The sequence below is a fragment of the Barbus barbus genome (genome assembly GCF_936440315.1).
Source record: "Barbus barbus genome assembly, chromosome: 25".
NCBI lineage: Eukaryota > Metazoa > Chordata > Actinopteri > Cypriniformes > Cyprinidae > Barbus > Barbus barbus.
The window spans coordinates 19,471,495-19,497,237 of record NC_136753.1 but is presented as its reverse complement, the minus strand read 5'-3'; the positions used below and the strand labels follow the sequence as shown (position 1 = coordinate 19,497,237).

Here is a 25,743-nt window from a genome sequence, read left to right as displayed (position 1 = left end):
ATTTCAAATGAAACGAACAAGATGTGCTTTAACTGCAGACTGACAGCTTTAATTTGAGGGTATTTACACCCAAATCAGGTGAACGGTGTAGGAATTACAACAGTTTGCATATGTGCCTCTCACTTGTTAAGGGTCCAAAAGTAATGGGACAGAATAATAATCATAAATCAAACTTTCACTTTTTAATACTTGGTTGCAAATCCTTTGCAGTCAATTACAGCCTGAAGTCTGGAACGCATAGACATCACCAGACGCTGGGTTTCATTCCTGGTGATGCTCTGCCAGGCCTCTACTGCAACCGTCTTCAGTTCCTGCTTGTTCTTGGGGCATTTTCCCTTCAGTTTTGTCTTCAGCAAGTGAAATGCATGCTCAATCGGATTCAGGTCAGGTGATTGACTTGGCCATTGCATAACAGTCCACTTCTTTCCCTTCAAAAACTCTTTGGTTGTTTTTGCTGTATGCTTTGGGTCATTGTCCATCTGCACTGTGAAGCGTCGTCCAGTGAGCTCTGAAGCATTTGGCTGAATATGAGCAGATAATATTGCCCGAAACACTTCAGAATTCATCCTGCTGCTTTTGTCAGCAGTCACATCATCAATAAATACAAGAGAACCAGTTCCACTGGCAGTCATACATGCCCACGCCATGACACTACCACCACCATGCTTCACTGATGAGGTGGTATGCTTAGGATCATGAGCAGTTCCTTTCCTTCTCCATTCTCTTCCCATCACTCTGTTACAAGTTGATCTTGGTCTCATCTGTCCATAGGATGTTGTTCCAGAACTGTGAAGGCTTTTTTAGATGTCGTTTGGCAAACTCTAATCTGGCCTTCCTGTTTTTGAGGCTCACCAATGGTTTACATCTTGTGGTGAACCCTCTGTATTCACTCTGGTGAAGTCTTCTCTTGATTGTTGACTTTGACACACATACACCTACCTCCTGGAGAGTGTTCTTGATCTGGCCAACTGTTGTGAAGGGTGTTTTCTTCACCAGGGAAAGAATTCTTCGGTTATCCACCACAGTTGTTTTCCGTGGTCTTCCGGGTCTTTTGGTGTTGTTGAGCTCACCGGTGCGTTCCTTCTTTTTAAGAATGTTCCAAACAGTTGTTTTGGCCACGCCTAATATTTTTGCTATCTCTCTGATGGGTTTGTTTTGTTTTTTCAGCCTAATGATGGCTTGCTTCACTGATAGTGACAGCTCTTTGGATCTCATCTTGACAGTTGACGGATTCCAAATGCAAATAGCACACTTGAAAGGACCTTTTATCTGCTCATTGTAATTGGGATAATGAGGGAATAACACACACCTGGCCATGGAACAGCTGAGAAGCCAATTGTCCCAATACTTTTGGTCCCTTAACAAGTGGGAGGCACATATGCAAACTGTTGTAATTCCTACACCGTTCACCTGATTTGGATGTAAATACCCTCAAATTAAAGCTGACAGTCTGCAGTTAAAGCACATCTAGTTCATTTAATCCATTGTGGTGGTGTATACAGCCAAAAATGTTAGAATTGTGTCGATGTCCCAATATTTATGGACCTGATATATATATATATATATATATATATATATATATATATATATATATATATATATATATATATGAATACATGTGTTTAAAAATTGTAGTGCATGTCTATTCCAATAAGCCTCTCTATACTTTACAATAATACTTTTTGCCTCTGAAATCTGGTATAAAATGAGGGGATGAGATGAGACAGTTGGGACTTTAACTTTCAAATATAATTAATTTATTGATTTCAAATAAAAAATGAGGCATGCAACTGATGTGTGGCAGTGGAATAAAAGAAGGTCTTTTGTTCAAAACTCATTATTTTATACTCCAATGATTTTGCCCTAATGACTTTGTGTCATTACAGATATTTTCTGTACTGCCCCTTTGTTTATTTTCATGTTTTCTATCACCGCCTTCCAAATGAAATGTATCTGGATTGGAAGCAGCACTAATTAAGAGGAGGAGTCAATGTGTATATAGTACGAGGTTTAGAGACTGGAGTGAAGTTTGTCTGACCAGTTACGTACCTTTTTGGAGGCAGTCCTTGCGGGTGAATCTTTCGTTTTCGGAGTGTGCGGATCATGGAGAGGAGGTGGTGCTACCTGTTTAGCCTGTTGCTAACGGGCATTTCTCTTGGCCAGTGAATGCCTCTTTATAAATTCTGGTATTGAACTGGGGTTTCGCACCATGCTCCTATTAAAGGAGCCAAGACCGGCTGCCGCCGCTGATATTCCCGAGTTACTCTTAGCCACCCGTGCTGCCAGCTTGTTCAGTGTTCCCACTCATTACAGTCACACATACATTGCACTCATTTATGCATATTTGAAAAGCGTTGTCTTGTTTTGGTTTGTTTTGCTCGATTATTTTCCTTTTTCTTTTTTAAGTGGAATTGTAGTGCTTGGAGATTAAAAAAATGTGTCTACCTCATTAAAACAAAGAAAGTTACGTACTCTTCCTGTAGTTTGCATTAGTTTTGTCTTCCTCTTGTTTGTATGTAGTGGATGGTTTGTTTGTCCGTTGCTATCCGGGATGAAATTAATATAAAAATGTGGCAGGTATAATATACTTGTCTGGCGTCCGAACAACAATAACCTTCTTGTTTGTGTTTTTTCCCCCTTTGAGGCTTTCGGTCTGAGTCGAGTAAAGACTGAGTGCAACCCTCGTCGTCAACAAGACGTGGTCTTGCGGTTTGGACTCCCACTTCAGATAGTTTTAGATTAACCTTTGTTATATTTTGGGACAAGACAACCTCCGTTACAACTTGAGATATTACTGGTCATATGCTTGCTTTTTTTTCCTGCAGATTGGAGAAAATTGTTTGTGTTCAGTCTAACCTGGATATATTCTGCTGAAAGATAGCTGGCAATGGCAGAAGTTACATTTGAAGAACAATAGCAGAAGTTGCGATATTTGAAGGCAGGCACACAGTGGACGTAATATAGAAAGATTATGTAATTAAAACGATCAAGCACGAAATGCCATCTTTATATATTAAAGAATTCACTATCATCTATTTACTGTGTGAGGAAATTCTGACCTCCACCTTTCATATATTTCTTATAGAATTAAGCATTAGTGGCATACAGACTCTCATGAAATTATATTTCAGATATTCCAGTTCAAAGCCCTGCTGATTGATGCAGTCAGAGGGAGCTAATTAACACAAGCCAACGATCCAAAATATCTTCATCCTTTTTATCCCGGAAGAGTTTGCTTCCCCAGCGAGACAGGAGCCTTTGGTCTCAGTGGAGAATGAAAGTGTAGGGTATGAAGTGAAAGGTGGGGGAGAGCCAGGTGGGGAGCCTTCCTGCCCTCTTCTCCTATCTTCAGTAGCGTAGCCAGAAAGCTTTGATTGACATTTGTTGATTTTTTTTTTCCCTTGAAGAGCAACAAAGGCCGGGGGGGTTCTACCATCATAGCATGACTTAAACTTTTTGTGGGCATTGATATTGCAGTCTTATGATCCAGACATACCCAGCACACACACCGAGTTCAGTCTTCATCATCATGCCTTGTAAGAATTGTTATCTTCATCTCTCTGCAGAAATGAAATGCATGAGAATTTAAAGTGCATGACTAATGATCATTTGGTTGTGCAACAGTGTTTCTTTAAAGTGTAAGTTTTTTTTTTCTCTAACTTTTTAATTAGTGTTCCTTTACAACATATATTTTTAACACTCAAAAATATTGCACATATAATATTTAAAGCAAATATTTAAAATGTAGTGATTTATTAATGAAAATGTGCTCTGTTCTTCATCTAATCAGAAAGAAAAAAAGAAAATTTTACTACATAAAAAATAACTTGCATTCTCTTTATAAATGCATGTAACATGCTGATCTGACATTGTCTGTCTTTGTTGAGGATGTAGTATGTGAATGTAGTAGTATGGCTCATGAATGAATCCTTCCATGATCAAAAGATATTTCTGAAAAGCTCAGGAAAATGGTTGTCAGTGCTAATGAGGTTGGAAAGAGTTACAAAATAATTGCTACTGAAAAGACTAATATGAAGACATTCATTAATCCTCAGTCAAAAGTATGAGAAGATTTTCAACACCACTCCTACTCTGATCAGCGTCCAGCAAAAAATCAGTACAAGGACGGGTTGTACAATGCTTCAAGAGGATTAAAGACATTTCATGAAAAACTGAGCAATCCACAAACAGCATTCAAAACATTACATTTCAAGTCCATTCGGGCCTCAGTAGCTAATAATGTCGTTCAATTTGCGATTTTATGTGCATAGAAAAGGTTCTAAGGTAAAACATTGGTGGGAATCGTGGGTTCGGACATCAGTTTGCAACTTACCCTGATTTTAACATTGACAAAAAAGGTAGTGCACAAGCATGCACAAGCAGGAGAGCATGTGCAGTGTGATTTTCAAGTTAAGCAATAAACATTCAAATGCAATAAATAGCTATACTAAATGCACATTTTTGGACCCCTCACTTTCCAAGCTGCAAATACGCCATTTAACATTACATTTTATCATGCAATTTAGTTTAGTTTTAGTCAGCAATTAATGGATACTTTTGTAGAATCACTTTCAATTAATAATTTTATTTAATTTCCAATAATTAACAATAATATTGTGCAACATGATGTGCACAACATTATTACACACACACACACACACACACACACACACACACACACACACAAACAAACACAAAGACACAACAATATGGCTTAAATTAAGAAACTAAAAAGGCCACCAGGAGTATTTGATTTCTGTTTAAATGTGATTTCTTTTGGCAGGACTGATTTCTGTAGTGACTGTAGAGGCAAAAACTTGAACATGGATATTTCTGCACTGGCTCAATAATTCATTTCCACAAAAAAAATGAAACGAGAATCCCTCCATGGTGCACCTTGAAATGTTCATGAAACCACCAGGAGGAAAACAGAAGAGAAGTATACACAGAAGGATGTAATGAGGGAGAACATTGCAGCATATCTCAAGAGCCAGACAGCTTTAAATCTTTGAGGGAACAATTCATTCTGAGCTGAAGCTTAGAATTAATTGTCAGTTGGAGCAGAATGTGGGTCAAAGTTTGGCAATGGCTCTAAACAGACAAGTAATTCTACAACGGAGCAGCTGAAGAAGCAGATGGATTTTCACATTTTGGAGAGTCCAGACCTAAACACATCTGAAATGTTGTGCCATGACCTGAAGTGAGCAGTTGATACAAGACAGTCCAAAAATATCTATGACCTGAAACAGAAAGAAAGAAAGAACAGGAACAGGAACATCTGGTTGGAATCATACCTTCAGCTCCAGCAGGTGTCACATGTTAGAGGTTCACATGCCTTTAGTGCCAGTTTTGAATCAATAGCTTTCCTCCAAAACCTAGTGAGCTGTCTTGTTGCATATTGCCTACAAAAGCAGCTGGATTTCTAGGCAGCATCCTAACTGCCACAAAACCTTTTAAGTGTCAGATATGGAATGTGTTTCATAGGCAGCAACTCTGAACACCACACAAATATTGATTTCAATAGAGTTTGATATATGTTGCAGAGAGGGAGAGAGAGAAAAAGATGTAAAAACAGTTTCCACTCAAAATTAGCTAATAAAGTTTAGAAAATGCCAAGTAACATGTAGATTAAATGAGAAATTTTGAAGTAGAAAGACTGAAATAGTACATTCTTGAAAAATGCACACACTAAATCTTAAAATAGTGGAATCATAAAATAGTGGAAAAGTAACCCACAAATATTGAAGTAATGTATTTTTAATAAAATGTATACTTTCAATATTGACTGAAATCTACTTTTATTTATGCAACATATCAACATTTCTCTCTCCTCGTTTACCATCTTAAATGTAGTCAAATAATTGTTAGAAATTTTTTACTGTTCAGTTGCCGTAGTGTAGTTGCCTTATATTTTAATCTTGCTAGATTATTCACAATATTAGTTGTGCAGTCTGTAATCATATTTGTGCGCTTTTTTCATAATTTTGAAAGATGTATCTAGCGATGGTCTCTAATTCAATTTGCATTTGGTTGCTTGATTCTTCCGCTTCATTTAATTTTGCTATTAATATTGTTTAAAATTCAGCTTTGCACAGTTTACCACGATGGCGATCATATCAGGTTTAAAGTCAAATTAATCTACATTAACACAACCCTCTGTCACCTCTATAGAAAATCTTGACAAATTCTGGAAGAGGAGATTTTCATGCTTCAATCCTGATGATGAAGATGATTGCGTAATCTTGGCAAGTCTGTCTCTTTGGCCGCCGCAGTGAGACATCACTGTCTGCTTTTCACAGAATCAGTGTCAGAGGCACCTCTCCATTCCAACCAAACAACTTTAAAGCAGGCTATCACCTGATAACAGATGACAGCCTCAGAATTGACAGCCTTGTAGAGGAAAGAGCCAACCTTCTCTGACTCGAAGGCATTTTAGTCTTTATTCCCCCAACAGTTCAATTATGCTGATTTAGTATTTTGTCTTTAATCTTCATGGAATCAAGGTCAATATGTCCCAATCACATTTCCCTGCAATTCAAAACACTTATTCACATGAGTTTAGCTCCACTGTCAAGGTTAGAGGATTTCCCGTCGGAGTGTATTTTAAATTCAAATCTTTGTTTGTTTTACTTCTGCTTGAGTGATAAATGAGGGACCTGTAGGGACTCTTTGAATTAAATGCTTGTGTGCTTCGTAGATGCCCATGTCTATCCGACTTTATTGTACCCAGTGAAATGGCAAATACCCATGTCACTAAACAATTTGTTTACGCTAAAGAAATTAATTCCATTAAACCCTATTACCCCCAGCAAGAACTGAACGTACCAAAAAAGGAACCAATTAACCTTTCACAAAAAGTGTAAAAAGGTTAAGCGTTCTCCTTAGCACTCCATAATGACACTGTACGATGAAGTTTTTAAAAGCTTGTTGAATGCTAAGAAGTACAGTTTTAGCAGCTGAGACACTTACATGTCGTGACACTTAAAGGCTTCATTATTTGTAAAACCAGTCAGGACATAAATAAGGCATTTACTCTGTACAATACTTTCATATCACTCATGATATGTCTTTGGTTGTGGTCTTGAACCTCTACATACATTTTTCATGTGACTCCAGATGAGTATTGCGGTGACATTAATGAAAAAGACTGGTGCTCCAGTTTAATAGATGTTTGTTTACTTTAAGTGGGAGCAACATGAGATGAAACCTCGGCTTTCTAAGCTCCCGCCTGAGACACAACTCTCCAATCCTTTTAAAAATATCTAAACGAAGGGCATCAAAAGTATTTTTTATCAATCTAATTTCAAATCAGCTGGCAATAAATAATTTGGAAAAGGCTGCAAAACTCTTGTGTAGTTTTTAAATTAATTGATTTATTTGTTAATAAATTAGCATTTCATGAAGAACGTATGATAGAGCTGAGATGTCAGGACTTGAATTGTTTACTGAGTACTATATTGACAGCCTCAAAATCTGTGTATAAAGGTGTTTTAAAAGTGGGACAAGGTCAGTATGATAGCACCGTCTTTCTAAAAATATAGAAAGACGGTGGGTGGTGGGTGGTGATGGCGCAGTGGATAAGACACATGCCTTTGGTGTGAGAGACCCGGGTTCGAATCCACTGTGAGACACCAATGTGTCCCTGAGCAAGACACTTAACCCCTAGTTGCTCCAGAGGCGTGCGACCTCTGACATATATAGCAATTGTAAGTCGCTTTGGATAAAAGCGTCAGCTAAATGAATAAATGTAAATGTAAATATATTTTATTCATAAAGCATGTTGTATCATGTTTACAGGATGCCATTCAAAATCTGGCTTCCATCCTAGTAATCTAACAACCTTCTATTTTTCATAATAAACATTCCATCTATTGAGTCTCAGGAAGAATATTGTCTCTGTTTGATGTAATTCTTTGTCCTGAAAAGATAATAGGTCTACTTTACCCCGCTATGACTGCCAATCTAGACGCTAGTCCTTAATCTATCTGGGCACAGTTGAGTCCCTCAGGACTCATATTGATGTCTAGGTATTCTTCAAAGTGCCCTTTATAATTATTTAATGGTGCATGCATAAATGCTTCTGCTCCTAAGTGTGTCCAAATAGCATATGGCTTAAAGACATGCACTGATGTCTTTCCCCCCATTGCTGATCTTATTTTGGCAATAGAAAATACAATATACCATACTTATTTTTTTCTATCATGTTTTCCCACAAAAAAAAAAAAAGCCCTTGTTTAAACCTGAGCAATAACAGTTCTCTTTAAAATTTGACCAAATTGTTTGGTTTATAAAATAAATATTGGCCTTTGGTAAACGCATGCAAGTAGCATGCATATATTTTTGCCCATATTGAATATGCTCTATGTGATATCTGAAGGATGACTCTCAAAAACATATTTGATTTCAAACTTACGAGCGGGATTGATTATGCTTCAGAGAAATCAATATTGTGCAGTCCACACTAAGAGAAAATGTGGTCATTTTTCAGTTTTATTACGTAGCCACAGGTACCAACATATAACCAGACATACTGGAGAAAATGTTTTTATGTACTACGGAGTCGGCACAAAATATTGCACAGGCCTCTGATGTGTGCAACGGCATGAAGAACAAATTCATCTTGAGAATACATCAGCACATCCCTGATGACTTCCATAGCTGATTTCAAGAATGTTCCACATACACTATTACCATACCGCTTGAAACTATCTCACATCAAAAGAAAAAATGGAGGGAGAAAATCAAACCAGGTCTTTTAAAACAGTTTAAAGGTTGTTTGTGAGTTATTGAATGACTGATGACCTTCACTGTGTGTGTCTCTTGTTCTCCATTGCAATTTAGGAGATATGGCATGCGAAGTCAAGTCAATTAAATGATTGGGTTTAGGGGGTGGTTATCAGTCAAACTGGTAGGATTTCTAAAATATCCCTGTTGCTTTGGTCACTCATTTGTCCTCTAATTATCTTTTCTTAAAACCAGCACTGATAAAGGCACTGACCAATAAACACACACTGCTATCTCTCCTTTCAATTACCCTGATCATTTGATGAGGGGCAAAGAGAGTCTTGATAAGAGTTACTTTCTTTTCTTCAAGAAAGTATCATTACTCATGTATTTTGCCTTCCTTTGATTATAAGAAGTAAATATTGTAGCTATACCATACAGTAGGCTACAAAATCTGCCACAAGTGTACAAATAAGCAATAGGTTAGAGTAAATCGATTTCTTAAGATAAATTATAAGAAAATGTTCCTAAGTGCTATTCTTACATATTATTTTATTCTTATACTGTTTTGTGAATCTAGTCCTTGATTGTATGGCAGTTCTTGTGGAAGAGTTGCTGATCTACTCAATGAAAAACACTTTGTTTTTTTGCTGTGCCTGCAGATGACTGTAAAATTAAGCACGCAAACTATTTCTGTCAGCTGTTTAGACAGGAGTTCAGCACTCAGTGTTGTATTTTTTAAAGCTCTTTGATAAGAAAACTGTAATTTAGAAGATATTATTCTTAAGAATGTTTTGTGAATCTGGCCCCAGAATATTATCTAGGCTGTGTGTTAGAGAGCAACAATAGTGGTGTTGTTTTTGAACGAATCATGGAATGAATGAGCAGTGAATGAGTTATTTCATTCCTGAGTGTTTTTGAATGAACTGGTTGAGTGATTGGTTCAATGACTCACTCATAAAGACAGTCACTTGTTTAGTTGCAGTGTTTTTGAAGGAATCGGTTAAATGAACAAGTTCATAACTCACAGACAGTCACTTGTTGCTACCTACTGGGCTAACAATGTAAAATGCAGACAGAGTCAGTGAAAAGTAATACACCATTTATACACAGACTGACAGTGAAAAGTTCCAGTGCTGTTGGGCAAAATATCAGCACTCTCATCCAATTAAATTAGAGGATCCGAATCTTTAAAACTGTACACCATTAGGGCCACTTTCATAGAGCCACAATAGCTTAAGCGTTCTTTGTAAATTTAATTAGTCTGAATGACACATTTCTAAGGCATTCAATTCTGATTTATATAAGCTGCAAGGGTTATTAAAATAAGAGTGCTTTGTTTTTAGATCAGAGACTAATGACTATGCATATGAATCATTCATTGGTGAAGGCATCTTTAAAGGTGAATCATGCTGTGTGATCTAATTTTTGCTTGAGACTAATGATCTCTGTTGCATTGTCCCTGTTGTTGCAGAGTTTGACAGGTTGCATCTGACTAAGAAGTACAAATGCTATAATAAAATCAATGAATATAGAATGCTTTTCCCCACTAGATCATGTATCACAGTTATAACTTTAAAAAGATGACTCCAATTCCATTCCCACTATCATCAGCCAAAGTCGTGGCTTTAATTTCACTCCTGATAACAGCTCTTCCATTAAAAGCTTCAAGCCTCCATCAGTGTCCTCACATGCCAGGATGCTGGAATTAATCAAATAACTCACGAAAAACAATTGAGTAAAACTAAATTAGCAAAGCGGCGAGAGAGGCTAACACAGCCTGTCCCGCTGACACAGAGGCACTGACGTCAAAATAAACACATCTAGCTCAGAATATTCCCTCTTTGGCAGACCAAGTATTCATAAGGCTGAGCATCTGGGTCTGTGTTAATTAACTTGGCATTATCCACGTTCATTTTGTTTAGCACCAGGCTCATGGGTCTGTTTTAGAACTGTTAATTTAGGCCTGAGGAACATGGGGATGCCCGTGCCTGATTTGAGGAGAATGCAGTCAGTCCTCCCAAGTGGCTTAGGCGCTCCTGGAATTTCGCAGTAATTTAACTGTGCTGTCAATCAAGGTTTGCTCAAAGTCCCTCCATCTCTCTGCAGTAACAGGAAAAGAGAATAACAGAGATGGGGAAGGGGAAACAATGGTCATTGCTCACATTTCCCAATAGTAGAACAGGTGTCTGCTTCCTAATGCCAACAAATTATCAACGAATTGGGTGGACTGCAATTGTGTCCTGATGTGGTTTTTTAAGCACCAACATATTTGGAAAACTCCTTTAGAGTGCTTATGTTGATTATGAAAACATGTCTGGAATTTGTGTTTCTATATTACAGTTCCCAAACAAAAATATGTATGTTAAAAATTGCATTAAATAATTGATACAGAAATGTAAAAGGCCAGTTTTTTAGCAACAAATAACCAATCTCAACAGTGCTTGTCTCAATAAATATCCATGTGCTTTTTATAGTGACAGAAAATTTAATGGACAATATTTTGTTTCAGTGCTTGAGGGGGAAAGATAAATATTTAAAACAGTGACAGAAATGTGTTAATTGAAGTCTAGAAGAGACTGATGGACCCAGTCTCACTGGAAAAAAAGTAGCTGTTTTACAAGATGGTGATTTTATATTAATAATTGTATGATAATCATTGCATGAAAACATACAAATTTTTTTTTTCTTTTTTTTTTTTTTTTAAGTAAGCATGAGCCGTACCCTAAACATAACTGTTACTGGGAAGTAAGCAAACAGCATGAATGAGATTCATAAGAATCCATAAGAATTAGCCACAAATTCATCAAAAATGTACAATTGTTACAAATTGTCATGAAATTGAGTTGCAATTCACTCAAAAGAAAAGTCTATTCAGGACAAACTGCATCAGGAATACTAGCCCAACTGATGACAGGACATTAACCCCATAAAGACACAGTTTTACCATAGAAAAAGATAGCACAGGTTTCTTTTAACCCAGGTTTTAGAATGACCCATACCAGGCTAAACAATTTTAAAGGAATGGTTCACCTAAAAATGAAATTCTTCTGAAAATACTCACACTCAGGCCATCCAAGATGTAAATGTTAAATTTGTTTCTTCATCTAAACAGATTTTGATAAATTTAGCATTAGATCACTTTCTAATCAATGGATTCTCCCAGCGAATGGGTGTCGTCAGAATGAGAGTTCAAACATCTGATAAAACCATTACAACAATCCACATGTAATCAAAACAACTCCAGTCCATCAATGAATGTCTTGTGAAGTGAAAAGCTGGTTGTTTGTAAAAAACAACCCCATCAAGACATTTAAACTTTAAAACATCACTTCTGGCCAAAATACCTGTCCATAGAGAAAATGCCCTAAAATTCCTAACTAGTCAAGAACATCTTGAACATTCAGGTAATAATAATTAATAAATGTATTTCATCTTTTCAGCACGCTGCATTTCCCGATCTATTATTGCTGCTGCAAAGACGTACTTGACTAGTCCTGGCAGGTTTGCCTGTCAAAGGCACATCTCACCCTTTCTTAGAGACATGCATACTTTTGAATTTGAAGATGCAGCCAAGCTATTTTCTAAGAATTTCACTTTAATTTCAGCAGCTGACAATGCTGACCAGGTCTCCACACAGGAAGAGTATTGTTAAGAAAGTTCAAGTAGTGATAAGGTTAATAAATAGCTCCACAGCACTGAAATGCCATGTCAATTTGCAATGTCTGCCATATCTTCAACTTGGAAGGTGAGCTGACTTCATATTGCTTGAAAGTACAGGCAATGTCTGAAACCGGCTGTACATTGAATTTTAATGGCACCATATAATATGCTGAGCCATGCACTTTTTTGCCAGCTCTCTTCTCAACGTTGTCACAAAGCAGTCATTCTTATGACCCTGAATTATACCCGTCATTGCAGTCTTCAAAGATTTATCCAAACAACCTCTGAAGTGCACAGCAGTTGACTTCTGTGTGCAATATGTGGATTATGTTTTAATTTAGCAAATCATTTTGTGTTTATTGTTGCCTGGCTAAAACCAATGCATTTTCGGGAGCCATTAGTTGGGGTGTGTTTTGACTGTATAAATCTAGAATAACATTTGTTTGTTCAGTTGTCAGGCTACCACTCAGACTATTGATCGTGTGTGTTTGAGAGAAGGCAGTGAACTGTGTTATGTTTTTTTTTTCTCTCTAACTCAAAGACTATTCGCTTCCAGATTAGGACTGCTGTAGCCTGCCGGGTTTCAAAATTGAACAGAAAAATCCTTCTAACCAAGGTACAGTGCATCACTCGCCTATCAGATCATATTCTCAACCTGTATATGCATCAGACTTTCTTGTGCCCCTGATGTATTTTTGCTCCACCTTTACCATTATATCTCCTGTATGTATTTCAGCCACTGCATACAGGACAATTACATATTAAAATCTATAATGTTAAACAAGTGTTACACCTAAAAAATAAAATAAAATAAATAGTTTGTTATTTGATTAAAAAAAATAAAGTTAAATACATTTTTAAAAGTTAAAAAAGATTTTACAGACCTATAATCTATTATGAAATAATTTTATCTTTATTGGACACAATCATGAGGTACAGAAAATGACACCTTACCTTTTTCAAATACATTAAAATTAGTTGCCGCACTACAGACCACTAAGATTAATATCTTAGAGATTTTGCTTGTGTTGAAATCTTTCTCAGTTTCATTTTCTCACATGTCTGTATATTATTGAACAAACATCCATGGGGACATTTTCAGTCATAAGCAGGGGTCTGAAAGCATTAAATCACTGTACAAGGAGATGATCTTTTATTATGTTAAAGAACGAGGTAAAAAATCATTTACAACTAAAGTGTCTGCAGATTTTTCTCAGCAAGGGTAACTCAATGCCAAAATCAATAGGAACATCTCCTTTAAGGTAATAATAAAAACAGTATGAGTACATAAAAGTAGGGAGCCTTATAATGCTAAAAAAATAAATAATAAATACCATGGTTTTTATTATGGTTAGGAACCGATAAGATTGTGCTGTAATTCATCCTATGATAGCATAATGACCAGAATGTGCTTTTCTTTTCAATATTCTACCCAGTAGAGCAGATGAGTCTATCATAAAAAAAATAGCATGTGTTAATCAGTGGGCGTTATTGTGTGTTTCTCATCAGCTCAGAGGGTACAGAATAATTCCGCCTGTTTAAATGTAAAGTATATAACAGCTCTGGATGGTGTTATTCTGGAAAGTGATAAACCAGGATGAACAGACCTGGGGTGAAACAGCGCTTAGTCCAACAGAGCTAAATTCATTTTGCTAGCTCAAGAAATGGAGTTATCTGAATCAACTGTCCTCTATATTCACTACAGGATATTGAGGAAGGCCAAGGTCAAATTACATCAAAATCTGAGCGCATTAGACTCCAATGCCAGAGAAAGTTTTCCAACTCAGAGATAATCTCAATCTCCAACTGCGCTAAGCAGGGACTAAAAAGCTTAAGAACTGATAGGATCCTCAAACCACGTAAAAATGGTGCTGTAGGCAAGAAAACCGATGTTTTGATTAACCATAGAATCCAGTGGGTTCAATGAGCGCTTTGAATAATTTGCTTTTAAGATTCAATGCCATGGCTGTCTGTATTGTTTAGGGTCTAGAAACACAGCAAACTAAACATCTACTGAACATCTGCTGTTTATCTAAGGAAGTTACTTCCACATTATTGTGAGCTTGATTCAGTCATATTAAATAATATGTTGACTTGAATAAAACCAGTTCATTTTGATGTCACCACACAAAGACCTTTTTTAGGTTAACTGACAAAACATTTTACACTGCATAAAGTGACATGACTTATGCAATACTAACATGCCATGCTCTTAAAGGAATAATTTACCCAAAAGTGAAAATTTGCTGAATATGTACTCACCCACAGGCCATGCCGGATGTAGATGAGTTTTTTCTTCATTTGAACAGATTTGGAGACATTTAGCCTTACATCACTTTCTCGCCAATGGAGTAAAGTGTGTGCCATCAGAATGAGAGTCCAAACAGCTGGCAAAAACATTACAATAATCTATAAGTAAACCACATGACTGTGGTCCATCAATTAACGTCTTATGAAACAAAAAGCTGTCTAAAGAAGTCCATGATTAATGCATGTTTGAACTTCAAACCATTGCCTCTGGCAAAAATATGAGTCCTTTAGCCATAATATTGCTTTCACCAGTGAAAAAGGTGTCTTGTCTGGATCAGAACAGAAATATGCACAAATCAAGCAAACGAAAACAGTTCAAAACTGTTCTAAACCGATATGTTGGTAGATTTTGATGTGAGAGGACAAGGTATGGACCTTTCCACTGGAGGAAGAGTTATTATTGATTATAGACTGGTATTTTTGACAGAAGCATCAGTTTAAAGTTAAAATGCCTTAATGATAGATATGTTATTTACAAACACAAAGCTTTAAACTTCACAAGACATTAACTGATGGATTACATGTGATGCTTTTATTAGTTTGGACTCCCATTCTGACGGCACCCATTCACTGCAGAGAATCCATTGGTGAGCAAGTGATGTAATGCTAAATTTCTCCATATCTGTTTCGATGAAGAAACAAACTCATTTACACATAGATGGCCAGAGGTGAGTACATTTTAAGTCAATTTTTGGATAAGGTAGTTCACCCAAAATGGAAAATTCTGTCATCATTTATTCACCCTCATGTTATTCCAAACCTGTGTGCATTTCTTTTTTTCAGAAAAAAAACACACAAAGTTTCTTTTTAATATACCAACATACCCAACCAAGTTTGCTTTTAATATGCCAACAAACGTAAGTGCATGTCCACTAGTTTGACTGAGACTCAGCCAAGACGACATATTTCAGCTACTTGTGACACTACTTTTATTAATTTGTACGTTAGGATAGATCATAGTTGGTACTATAGTTCAAACATTCTTGAGAAGCCATTTGCACTTGATTATGTTAGAAAATGTAAGAACATCACTAAGAGTTTGGCCATCGAATGGTGGTTTGGCAGACATACTACAGGCCATCTGTTACATGCCTTCCCAAGAGCTATGACTCTAATCCTTGAAGTCCAAACATGTCTTTATGTACTGTACATGCATAATCAATGATTGGGGCAGCAGCAATATTACTTTTGGTTAATTATCTAGTCTAATTATCTAGTTATCTAGATAATAGATAGATAATTATCTATTATCTAATACACCTATTCACAATACAATTAATGAATATGGCAAAAGTTACACTGTACAGTCCAATGGCTCTGTAGCAGTTCAGCACCACGGACAGTTCCAGTGCAGCGTTGCGTTCAGAGAATGTCCATTCTGGACGTTGCCCATGTATCTAATCCATCACAATCAGTTCCCCGATAACACACACAGGACTGATGCGTGTTCCAGCAGATTGCCAGAAGACAAACAATCTCACTTTGCCAACCTCTGTAATGGATTTGTGCTGAATTTGTCCATGGTCGGAGAGCCATTTTGATTGTAGTCAGACTTGGGTTTAACCAATACTTTGACACCAATGAAAAATAAGTTATTCCTGTTCTGAAATCCTATCGGTTGCACATCAAAGCATGGCTGTAGTGAACTCCTGCTGCTTAAATATCTCTTGTCTTTTTCTGATTTATACTGATAGTAAAATTTGGACATTGATGCAAAGGACTGAAATCAGAGGTATGATTTTTATTAGCTGCCACTGCTGTCTGAATCACTCCTACTGCACAGATGTGCAGAGGCTTAGGGCCAGGGATAGAGACTTCAGCACCCACACACACTGCTCGCATTTCGGAATAACCTCAAATAAATCAGGTGATACATTTATATGCCACACTGTAAAAATGTTGGAAAAATAATGCAATGTAAATGTTACAGCAAAAACCTGTTAATTGGCTGACTGTTACCTTACCAGATATGGTAAATAATTATATTATGTAATAAAGACAATATATTTAATTTAAATATTTTTTTTTTAATCTAAACAATATAGATTGTGCTAAAATGTATTAAGTAATTCCAGATTTCCCCATGCATCAGATATTATTTAAACTGTTTTTTTTAATATCAACTACGGTTTGTACCTTAGAATGATTCATGCCGCACTTTATTTTATTTAGTTAATGTCTATATTTAGTTTAGTTTTTTTATTTAGGAGAGGGCAATTTCCAAGTTCATGTGGCTTTCTTTTGGACCAGCTGTATTATAAAAGTACAATTTACAATAATAAACACCTTACAATAGCTTAAATAGGCCATTATTTTAACATTACATGATTTAATAGCTAATAGCTATAAAATATACAGTCACCAACATGTCACCTCATAATGCTTGTAACATTGTCACTTTATTTTTTTTATGGCAATGGCAACCACTCCTGTCAGTTTTTTTTGCTGTCAACTTTACAATATTTTACAGAGAATTAGAATTTATACTGTTTGCATAAAAAAACTCTAATAAGAATAATTCCATATTATTATTAATTCAGAAAAGATGAAGTGGTAGAAGCACACCAACACTGCTTGCACAAATAGATAAACATTGGGTTCTGACCTGCTGAACAGTATAACTGTTGTATTAGTAATAGCTTAACAGTTTTATAACTTATCCGGAATAAAGGAGAAAGCATTTTCTTTAAGCACTTACTTACACAGATCTCTAGATTTGGTAACATAGCCTGCTTATCATTCCACCCTCGTCTCGGGTTTTATGCATATCCTCCGAAAAGCCATTACAGAGGGCTACTTGTGTTTTAAACATGTGACTTGGGTGAGAGAGGGCGCGCGCCCGCGTCTGCCAGCGTCTATCCATTGAAATTTGGCTCTGTCTCTCTTACACACACATACACACGGACAACGATGCAGAGTAGGAGGGTCAAGCAGAGCTGTGTGGTGGGACTGACTTTATAGAGGAATATCTACAGGCACTTTCAATAGCCTCGGTGTCGCAGTCCGTTGGCGGATGTTAAACTCAACCTCGCGCTTTAACTGATAGCTGCGGTCTGTTTCTAACTGTCGGTACTGCTAGTGGATTTATCTATTCGACATTGTTTGACTAAATGCGGTTATTTCTTCTTCAAGGAATAATTCAGAGAACTACACGGATAACCTTACCTTCGCATTATAATGGGAGCGCTTTGTTTCCGAAGTTGGACTATAGTGAAGTAGCACCAATTTAAATATTTAGGTGCTGCCTGCGCGACCTTTCGTCCATTTTGTCTTTACGCCAAACAGTTTTCATTACTTCCGTGGGTTTTAAGCTGGTGCCCGTTAAATACTCTTGCGAAGAAGAAAAAACTGATTCAGTGAAGAATGGGACCTTATCGAATGAAGTTTGAACATTGAGCTATGTTGTGGTGAGTTGTATTTTTCAGTCGTGTTCGTTTTGACATGCTCTAAGTTGTTATCAGTTGACTGTGCGCTGCAAATATAATCGTTGCCTCTTGCTGCAGCGGGACAACTTTGAACAAATGCTACCTGATCGTCACATCGTTCTCATGAATCATGAGCATACAGCAGCCCATCAAGACTACACAGCTTCTTACACGATTTACAGCTGTGATGCCTCAAGACCATTCATGTATTTATGCCATGTGATGTTTGATACAGAGACGCGTCTCTCTCTCTCTCTCTCTCTCTCTCTCTCTCTTTCTATCTATCTCTCCCTCTCTCACACACACACACCAAGTTGCAATAGGCTACTGCTAAAACCATTTTCTTAATCAGTGTTTTTCTAAGCATCTTAAAAAATGCTCAAAACTTTTTTAGAGCATATATCTGACATTAAGTTTTGTTTTTCATATTTTAAGCATAAACCCTGCAAAATTTTGTCACATTTATGCATAAATCAAGAAAAATATATCTAATTCACAATGTGTTCTCTGAAAACAAGCCTTAATATTTTATGCAGCTTTGCTTCTCAAGTAAATTTATCTTGTTTTAGAGGTATTCAGTAGTATGAGGTGTTCAAAGTATGATGGGAAAAAAAATACTGGGAAAAAAATATGACGATGAAGTGGAAGATTATTTTGCATTTGCATTTGGCCTGTGATCCAAGTTACAGGTTATAAGGGTTACTAACTTCACAATTAATCGTGTTCACATGAATGAGTCTTGAGCTGATTTTGTAACTACCAGTGATGCATAAAATAACCGTGAACCATTTTTTCCCCCCTCTCGAACAGTTAACCATTACAGTGTGGGATTCCAAAGTCAGTGTCTGAAAGCCAAGCAAGCTTAATATATGCTACACAGCTGTATTCTTTCAGAAAACCTATAAAATGAGTTTGCTGCCCAGTGAATCAGCTGCTAATATATTTTTGCTATAATTGGTGTCACTATATCAGCTGTACCATCTGTTAGTAAAGTAGCTTATAACTTACTTGGAATTGCTTTAAAACTAAATTACATTAAATTATAGGAAAATCTAAACCTTAATGTGAAGGGGGGGGGGGGGGGGGGGGGGGGGGGGACTGATTCAGCTCCTCACACAACACCAGTGAGGTAGTGAGGGTTCTGATGAAGAAATACTGTATCTGGCCAATGGAGAGAGCACAGAAAAAAAACAGTGATTGTTGCAGAATAGTGTTACATGACTCTTCATTATCCACAACAGACGTGCTGTGAATCATATTTCTGATACAGCATGCACAGCAAAGATTCAGTGCTCTGGTCTTAATTAGATATTTTACCCATAAATTATTATTATTATTATTATTATTTATCCTTTACTCACTCGTATTAATTTTTCTTTCTTGTGTGGAACACAAAAGATGATATTTGAATGAAAAAAGTTGATAACCAAATCACAGGGTTGGAATGACTTTAGCACAAGTAAATGATGACAAAATTTTCATTTTTGGGTGAACTTAAAGTTTAAGATATTTATGCATACCATTATTAATATGTAAGATTATTCAATTAATTAATTATTTGAACTTCACTGTCTAATTGCAGTGCCACTAGTGGCACCAAAAAGAATTGCGTTCTTTTCAGTCTTTTTGTATTTATTTGGGTCAGGCAGTAGACCTGGTAACCGTACGTTTGGAAACTAGATTTGTTACTGTCGTTGATGGAGGCACAGAAACCTTATGTTTTACTTACTGCATAGTTTATTATCTCAGTGTGAGTGCTGTTACCCCTGCACAGTGGATGTCTTTGCAAAAGAGTCACTGGCACCACAACACTGACAAACTGAATGCTGCATTCACATTTGCCTGTGTGAAGGGTCTAACTAAGTGTGTGTGTGCCTTTGTATCCCAGCTGTCTCTCATCATTTCTATCTGCTGGCACAGTTTTTGCCATTTTCCAAAAACACCATTTAGAGCTTTTGGCGGCCACATAAACGACAAAAAGACCTTTTAGCGCAAGCACACACAGACAATTACACAAATACGTGCACACATCAGCATCCAGTAGTGTTCTAGCTCAATGGCTCATTCATCCTATACTGATGTGTGATATAGCCATGGAGGAGAGCCCGAGAGAGCCAGCGAAATACCTTTTCTAGTCATGTGAATTTGCCTCAATGGGGCCGTTTTTCTTCAAATGGCTGTTTGCAGGTAAAGTGGCTCCCTAACAAGTCCTCAAATTAATGAATGACTCATGCGTGAAGGCCCTTCTGCAGCAATTCCAGCACATCAGAAATTTCATAGTGACGACTGATTGGTTGAACATGCAGCAAGCAGACAGGCCCGAGCAGGAGCGGAGCTTTATGATGGTGAGCCGTAGCCCATTATTTTATGATAATGAGCTGGATCACCGAATCCATCCTGATGCTGAGATTTCTGTGAGACAAAAGTGTGAAAAGACAGGCGCAGAAGCATTGGCTCCTTGATTAGAGCTTGAAAACAAAGAGACCCTCGGGAGTACGCAGTTGAAAAGAAGGTAAAGATGTGACATGACACCTTTCAACTAGGCAAACAAAAACCTTGATGCGTGTACGAAATGACAAGCAATAAGAGATATGCATGAAAGCGATGCTGCTAAAAGGTTTCGGGTGTCATTGCGAATTCCTTGACATGTAGAATTTGTTTGATTTTTACAAAACTGTGTGCCTTTTAAACCTCAATGTCACATTGTGTCCTAACCAAAAGTGACACAATAAAACAAGCAGAAATCCACGTTTTTATTCTAACCAGCGGAGGGACATTTTGTTGATCTGTTACTATTTCTGCTTCATGATTTCTTTGGCCCAAAATCCTCAGCTCGGCTCAGTTATTCGATGTGGACAGACAACCTACAATTAGGACATTGACTTATCATAACTCACAAGATGGTAACACAACTTCATACTGTATCTGAAGCAACATTCATATCATTTCAATCCTACAGATTTCCATAAATGTTTTAGTTAAGTTATGGCTTTAAGTTTAAATGTGAAGTATTTTGGAAGGAATTTGTTAGGTATATTTATATAATGTGAGGGCCAACCCGTAATGGTCTGTGTTTGAAGAGGAGACTCTATGTCTGGCTGAATTTAGAAAAGAAGACCGTGGGTTGTTTTCTGAGATTAATTGCTGCTTTTTCCCTCCCTGTATTGCGCTGAGCCTTTCACTGATATGTGGCCAAATAAAAATGTAAAAGTGAGAACTTTACGATCAAAAAGGCAATAAGTAAAGCAGCAATTAAATCAGCATCTTGTACATTACCACTGGCTCTGTGCGCTATTACTGTGACTTTTATTTCTAACCTGTAATTCATTCTTTGTTGGGTTTTATCTGTACCAACAGAAATTTTAATAGAAATCAGCCACCTATTTATTAGTCATGGTTAACCGATTTACTATAAACCTTTCCTCTGTGCATACATGTCCTGACCTGAATATCACTTAACTGGATGACTCATCAAAACCATAAGCTATGGCCTTTTAAGTCATGGATCATCCAAATAAATGATTATATCCATGTTCAAAAGAATGGCTATCTTGTTGTTCATGCTTCCTCAAAGATCAAAGCCTTTATGAATATAGATTTGTAATACAATTAGTCTTTTTTATAAAAATAAAAAAAAAAGCAATTATTGCACCCTAGAGGCGAACTGAGCATTTTCAAACCTTCATATTAAAATGTGTGCCATGTCCATAGAGACATTATGCTCTCAGGAACATGTGATATTAAATGTGGCTTCCAGAGTGCTGGTGAACAAACAACACTACATTTATTATTTTCTTTCCGTTCTTTGTATTCTTTATCTCCTTGTTTGCTTTTTCCACCAGATTTCGGGTCCTCCATTGTCGTTTTGAGTAATGCTCTGAGTAATGCGCAAAGACATGCGTATTTATAAGATTGTCATTTATGGATCTGGATGATGCAACAAAGATAGCATATGAAATATACACTTGCTGTAGTATATTATGAGTATATTTTTTTTCTTTGCATATGGACACACAAGGTCGTCAGTTGTATCAGCAGTATGCTAAAATATACCTGAACATTCACTGCAAATTGATATTATTTGTCTGATGCTCAGTGTTTCATCTAGAATCTGACAATTATTTTAGTTCCATGGCTTGTCTGCTCCTAGAGGTCCATTTCTCAAAGTGACAGCAAGATTAGAGGGAATATTTGATTTGCATTTAACACTCAACACAATGGCTGTCATTCCTTTTCCTCCTTTTGGTCCCATGCACTGATATAAGCTAGTATTTCATATTTCTTTTATTGCCTATCTGCTGGGATATTCTCTTTGATTCGTTACACACTGCAAATCTCTTTGTACACATCCTTTTGTTCTCAATCGAAACACGGATAAATAATTCCAGACACATTATTTCACTAAGAAACCTTTTTACCCTCAGGCACACAATGAAAGACACTGTTGATTGTCATGGGTTAGAGAATAACAGTGCTAATTAAGAGTAAAAGCTCATTAGTCAGCAGAGAGAGGAGGATGTGAGGTTTATCGGTTCCTGCTCAGACTTTGAAGGTGGTTTCAGGGATGACTTGAAGACAAGCCTGAAAGAACCAGAATTACAAATAGTGGGATCCTACTGTAGAAATTGTAATACAACCCTGTAATCAACTCTTACCTAAGATACACACTTTTTCAAACAGACAGACAACCCTCCATCCACCCTGCGGACACAAATTTAGAGCAGGAAATATCTCAGGGAACGTATCTTCATTTGCATGCTTCCAGCAGAGACAGCCAAAACTCATTGCAATTGCACAGGTTGTAAATGAAAGAACTGAACAGATGCCCTGAGTCCAAAGTGCACACTTGAGTCTATCCTCTGAACATGGTTGACTCAAATGCCATTGAGATCTGAAGTTTGAGAGATCCCAGATCTCATCATCTCAACCTTTCAAAAGTACTTTGATAACACTTCACTTTGAGCTTGGTTTTACTTTAGTTCTTGCTCTTGTTGTAATTTAAGGTTATGTGCAGAGTTGCAGATGACAGTGGATCATTAACGGAATATCTTTTTATTAAAGGATTCAGGGTTCAATACTAGTTTCAGAAGTTAAGTTAGTCAACAGCATATGTGGTGTAATGTTGTTGTTGTTTTTTTACAAAAAAAGGTTAAAAGGTCACTTTCATTGTAAGTAAATGCATTTAACGTAAATGCAGATTTTTATTTATATTTATATTATAGGTCAGTTGAACGCACCTGTAGAATTTCATAAAGTAGCTCATCGTTAGATGCATTTTCCAACAAATCATGAAAGATTTGTTCGGTTAGTTCTGAACTCCTGTAGTCATTTCATGTTAAAGATTCCCATTTCAGCGACCTTGTAGAGATGTTCATCTTCACTCTAGACAACAAAGGAAAGGAAACAGCCTTTTCTATACCTAAAAGAAGAATTTCTCTATTTATTTATTGCTAAATGGATATTCTTTGTATTATCTGTTTGGTGTTAGTCAGTTATGTATTAATAATCTGTCCACAATAACATTATCAGCATAATCTAAAATGACCGAGTCGCAATGCTGCTTAATGAATATAACTGCGCTTGAGTAAAATGCTATACCATATAACAGATTGGCTTTTTGTCATTCAGACAGCTATTTGTCTAGTCTGCTTCTCTCTTATTATCAGGCATGGCTGCAGTTTTAAAATGATTCGTCCCTCTAGGTGAATACACAAGACCTTGTCATAGTCACCATTTACATGACAAATTACAATACGAGTGTTTGTATTGCTATTGCAGACCCTGCAGGTTATGATACAAATACTCTTGCAACATCTAGTTTAAATGAAAAATTGCATGTCATGTAGCAAGGCTAAGATGATTGTGCAAAACTGTATACATAATTTTCTTCCCATAAAGAGCTTAAAACACCTCTTTATGAGTTATACGGTGATATAATCCAATGTAACTCTGAATTATTATTTTCTCCTTGTTTCCCAGAAAACTAGCTAATGTTTTGATCTTCTCTCCCACCAGACCTTTGCTTAATTTGGCTCATGCAGATACTTATTTAATTTCTTAATTATCCTCATTTATGTGTTTACAGTTTGTCCTCCATCATTTATTTCTCTGTTCATCCCACACATTTTATACATCAATTTTCTTTTAGTCCTCCACACGTCACACTTGTCAAGTCAAGTCAGTTATATTGGTGAAAGCTCTTTTCTCAGGAAGTATTGTTTCAGAGCCTTTTTATAGAATGTTGTGGTTTAATCAACATACAGTTGTGTAGGAACCGACAGAATTGTCACTTTTATGTAATTTCAAACCAGCCTGAGGATATTTCAAGCCCGTTTGGTGTTCAGTTATATTTAAGTGGCACCATTGGTGCTTTTCATGCGTCCGCCGTTGATGATTTGTATGAAGTGTATTGTTTTTGTAACCACAGATATTGTGTGATGATGCCCCTGTAAACAGGGAATGACACATACCTGATATTATTCCTGCAGATAATAACCAAAATCCTGTTACTGCACTGGGTGGGAGAGATAATGTGATTATAGCAGCAGATTGCTTTGAAATGAACTGTGCTCTCAATGAAAACATGTTTGCATGTTTGGTGTATGAGGATAGGATGCAGGTACAGTTCTGAGCTGTTGACTCAAGGTTGCAGGTTTTATCTCAAAGGACTGGAGAGTTACAGAGATCACAACCCTGCTCTCATTGGCATTCTGCTCTTGAATAAAGTACTTAACTAAAAGTTGCTGACTAAATGAGAGTATTTTGCTTTTTTATAAAGAGCTAAGCTGAAATAACTCAACAGTATGCTCAGAAGAGTACACGAGCCAGAAGCACCATCCATCTCAAAGCTTGTCTCTGCCCTTGTGACTTACATTACACATCTTTTAATCGTCTCTTTTTTTTCCACATTACCACCTGCCAAGCATAGCTACCATCCCCCCCCCAAAAAAGAGGGGGAAAAAAGAACTGGAACACATATAACAATGCTTTGCTCTCGGGAGAAATGTAAACAGTGATTTTACACAAAAGCAAAACGCATGTTACTCAAGGCAGAAAAATAGAAAGTCAAAAGAATTGCTGATGGAAACGTTGTGATTGCGGCATTTGAAAGGGCCTTTTTTTTGTGGTGCACTGTGGCGCTGAAGTGCTGCGCATTGTAGAATCCCTACTGAGTGGTTACTGTGTTCCACTGAGACTTCCTCATCAATATGCATGGAGAAGTACGGATGTCTGCGTTGAAGAATTAGATGTCATGCAGCAATAGCCTTGCTTTTAAATCTGCTGTAATCACAGCAGAAAGCATTGTAGCCCAGATCGGGGCTGCATTCACCCTGTTATGGATGTGCTTATCAGCGTGCTACATACATTATAGTTCTGTGTGAGATGAGGGTGTAGATACATCATCCAAGAAAGGCCATAAATGCCAAAAGTGGACAACCTATGATTGTGATTTCAAATGTTAAGCTTAAAGATATTTAATGAAATGATATATCGTGACCAACGGCTATGTAATTTTTATTCCGCTGCAAATAAATGTACTGCAGTGTAGGCATAGTAGCGCTTCTGTTTTGATATGCATGTCTTTTTTGTAATTAGAGGTTGTACTAAGCAATGATGCACA

At 36.9% G+C, this 25,743-nt stretch overlaps 1 protein-coding gene across 2 annotated transcripts in view; it reads right to left on the bottom strand.

The window, feature by feature from the left end:
• LOC306844405 (uncharacterized protein) overlaps positions 1-25,743 on the bottom strand; it is a 205,669-nt gene that overhangs the window by 77,784 nt on the left and 102,142 nt on the right. The window lies entirely within an intron of this gene.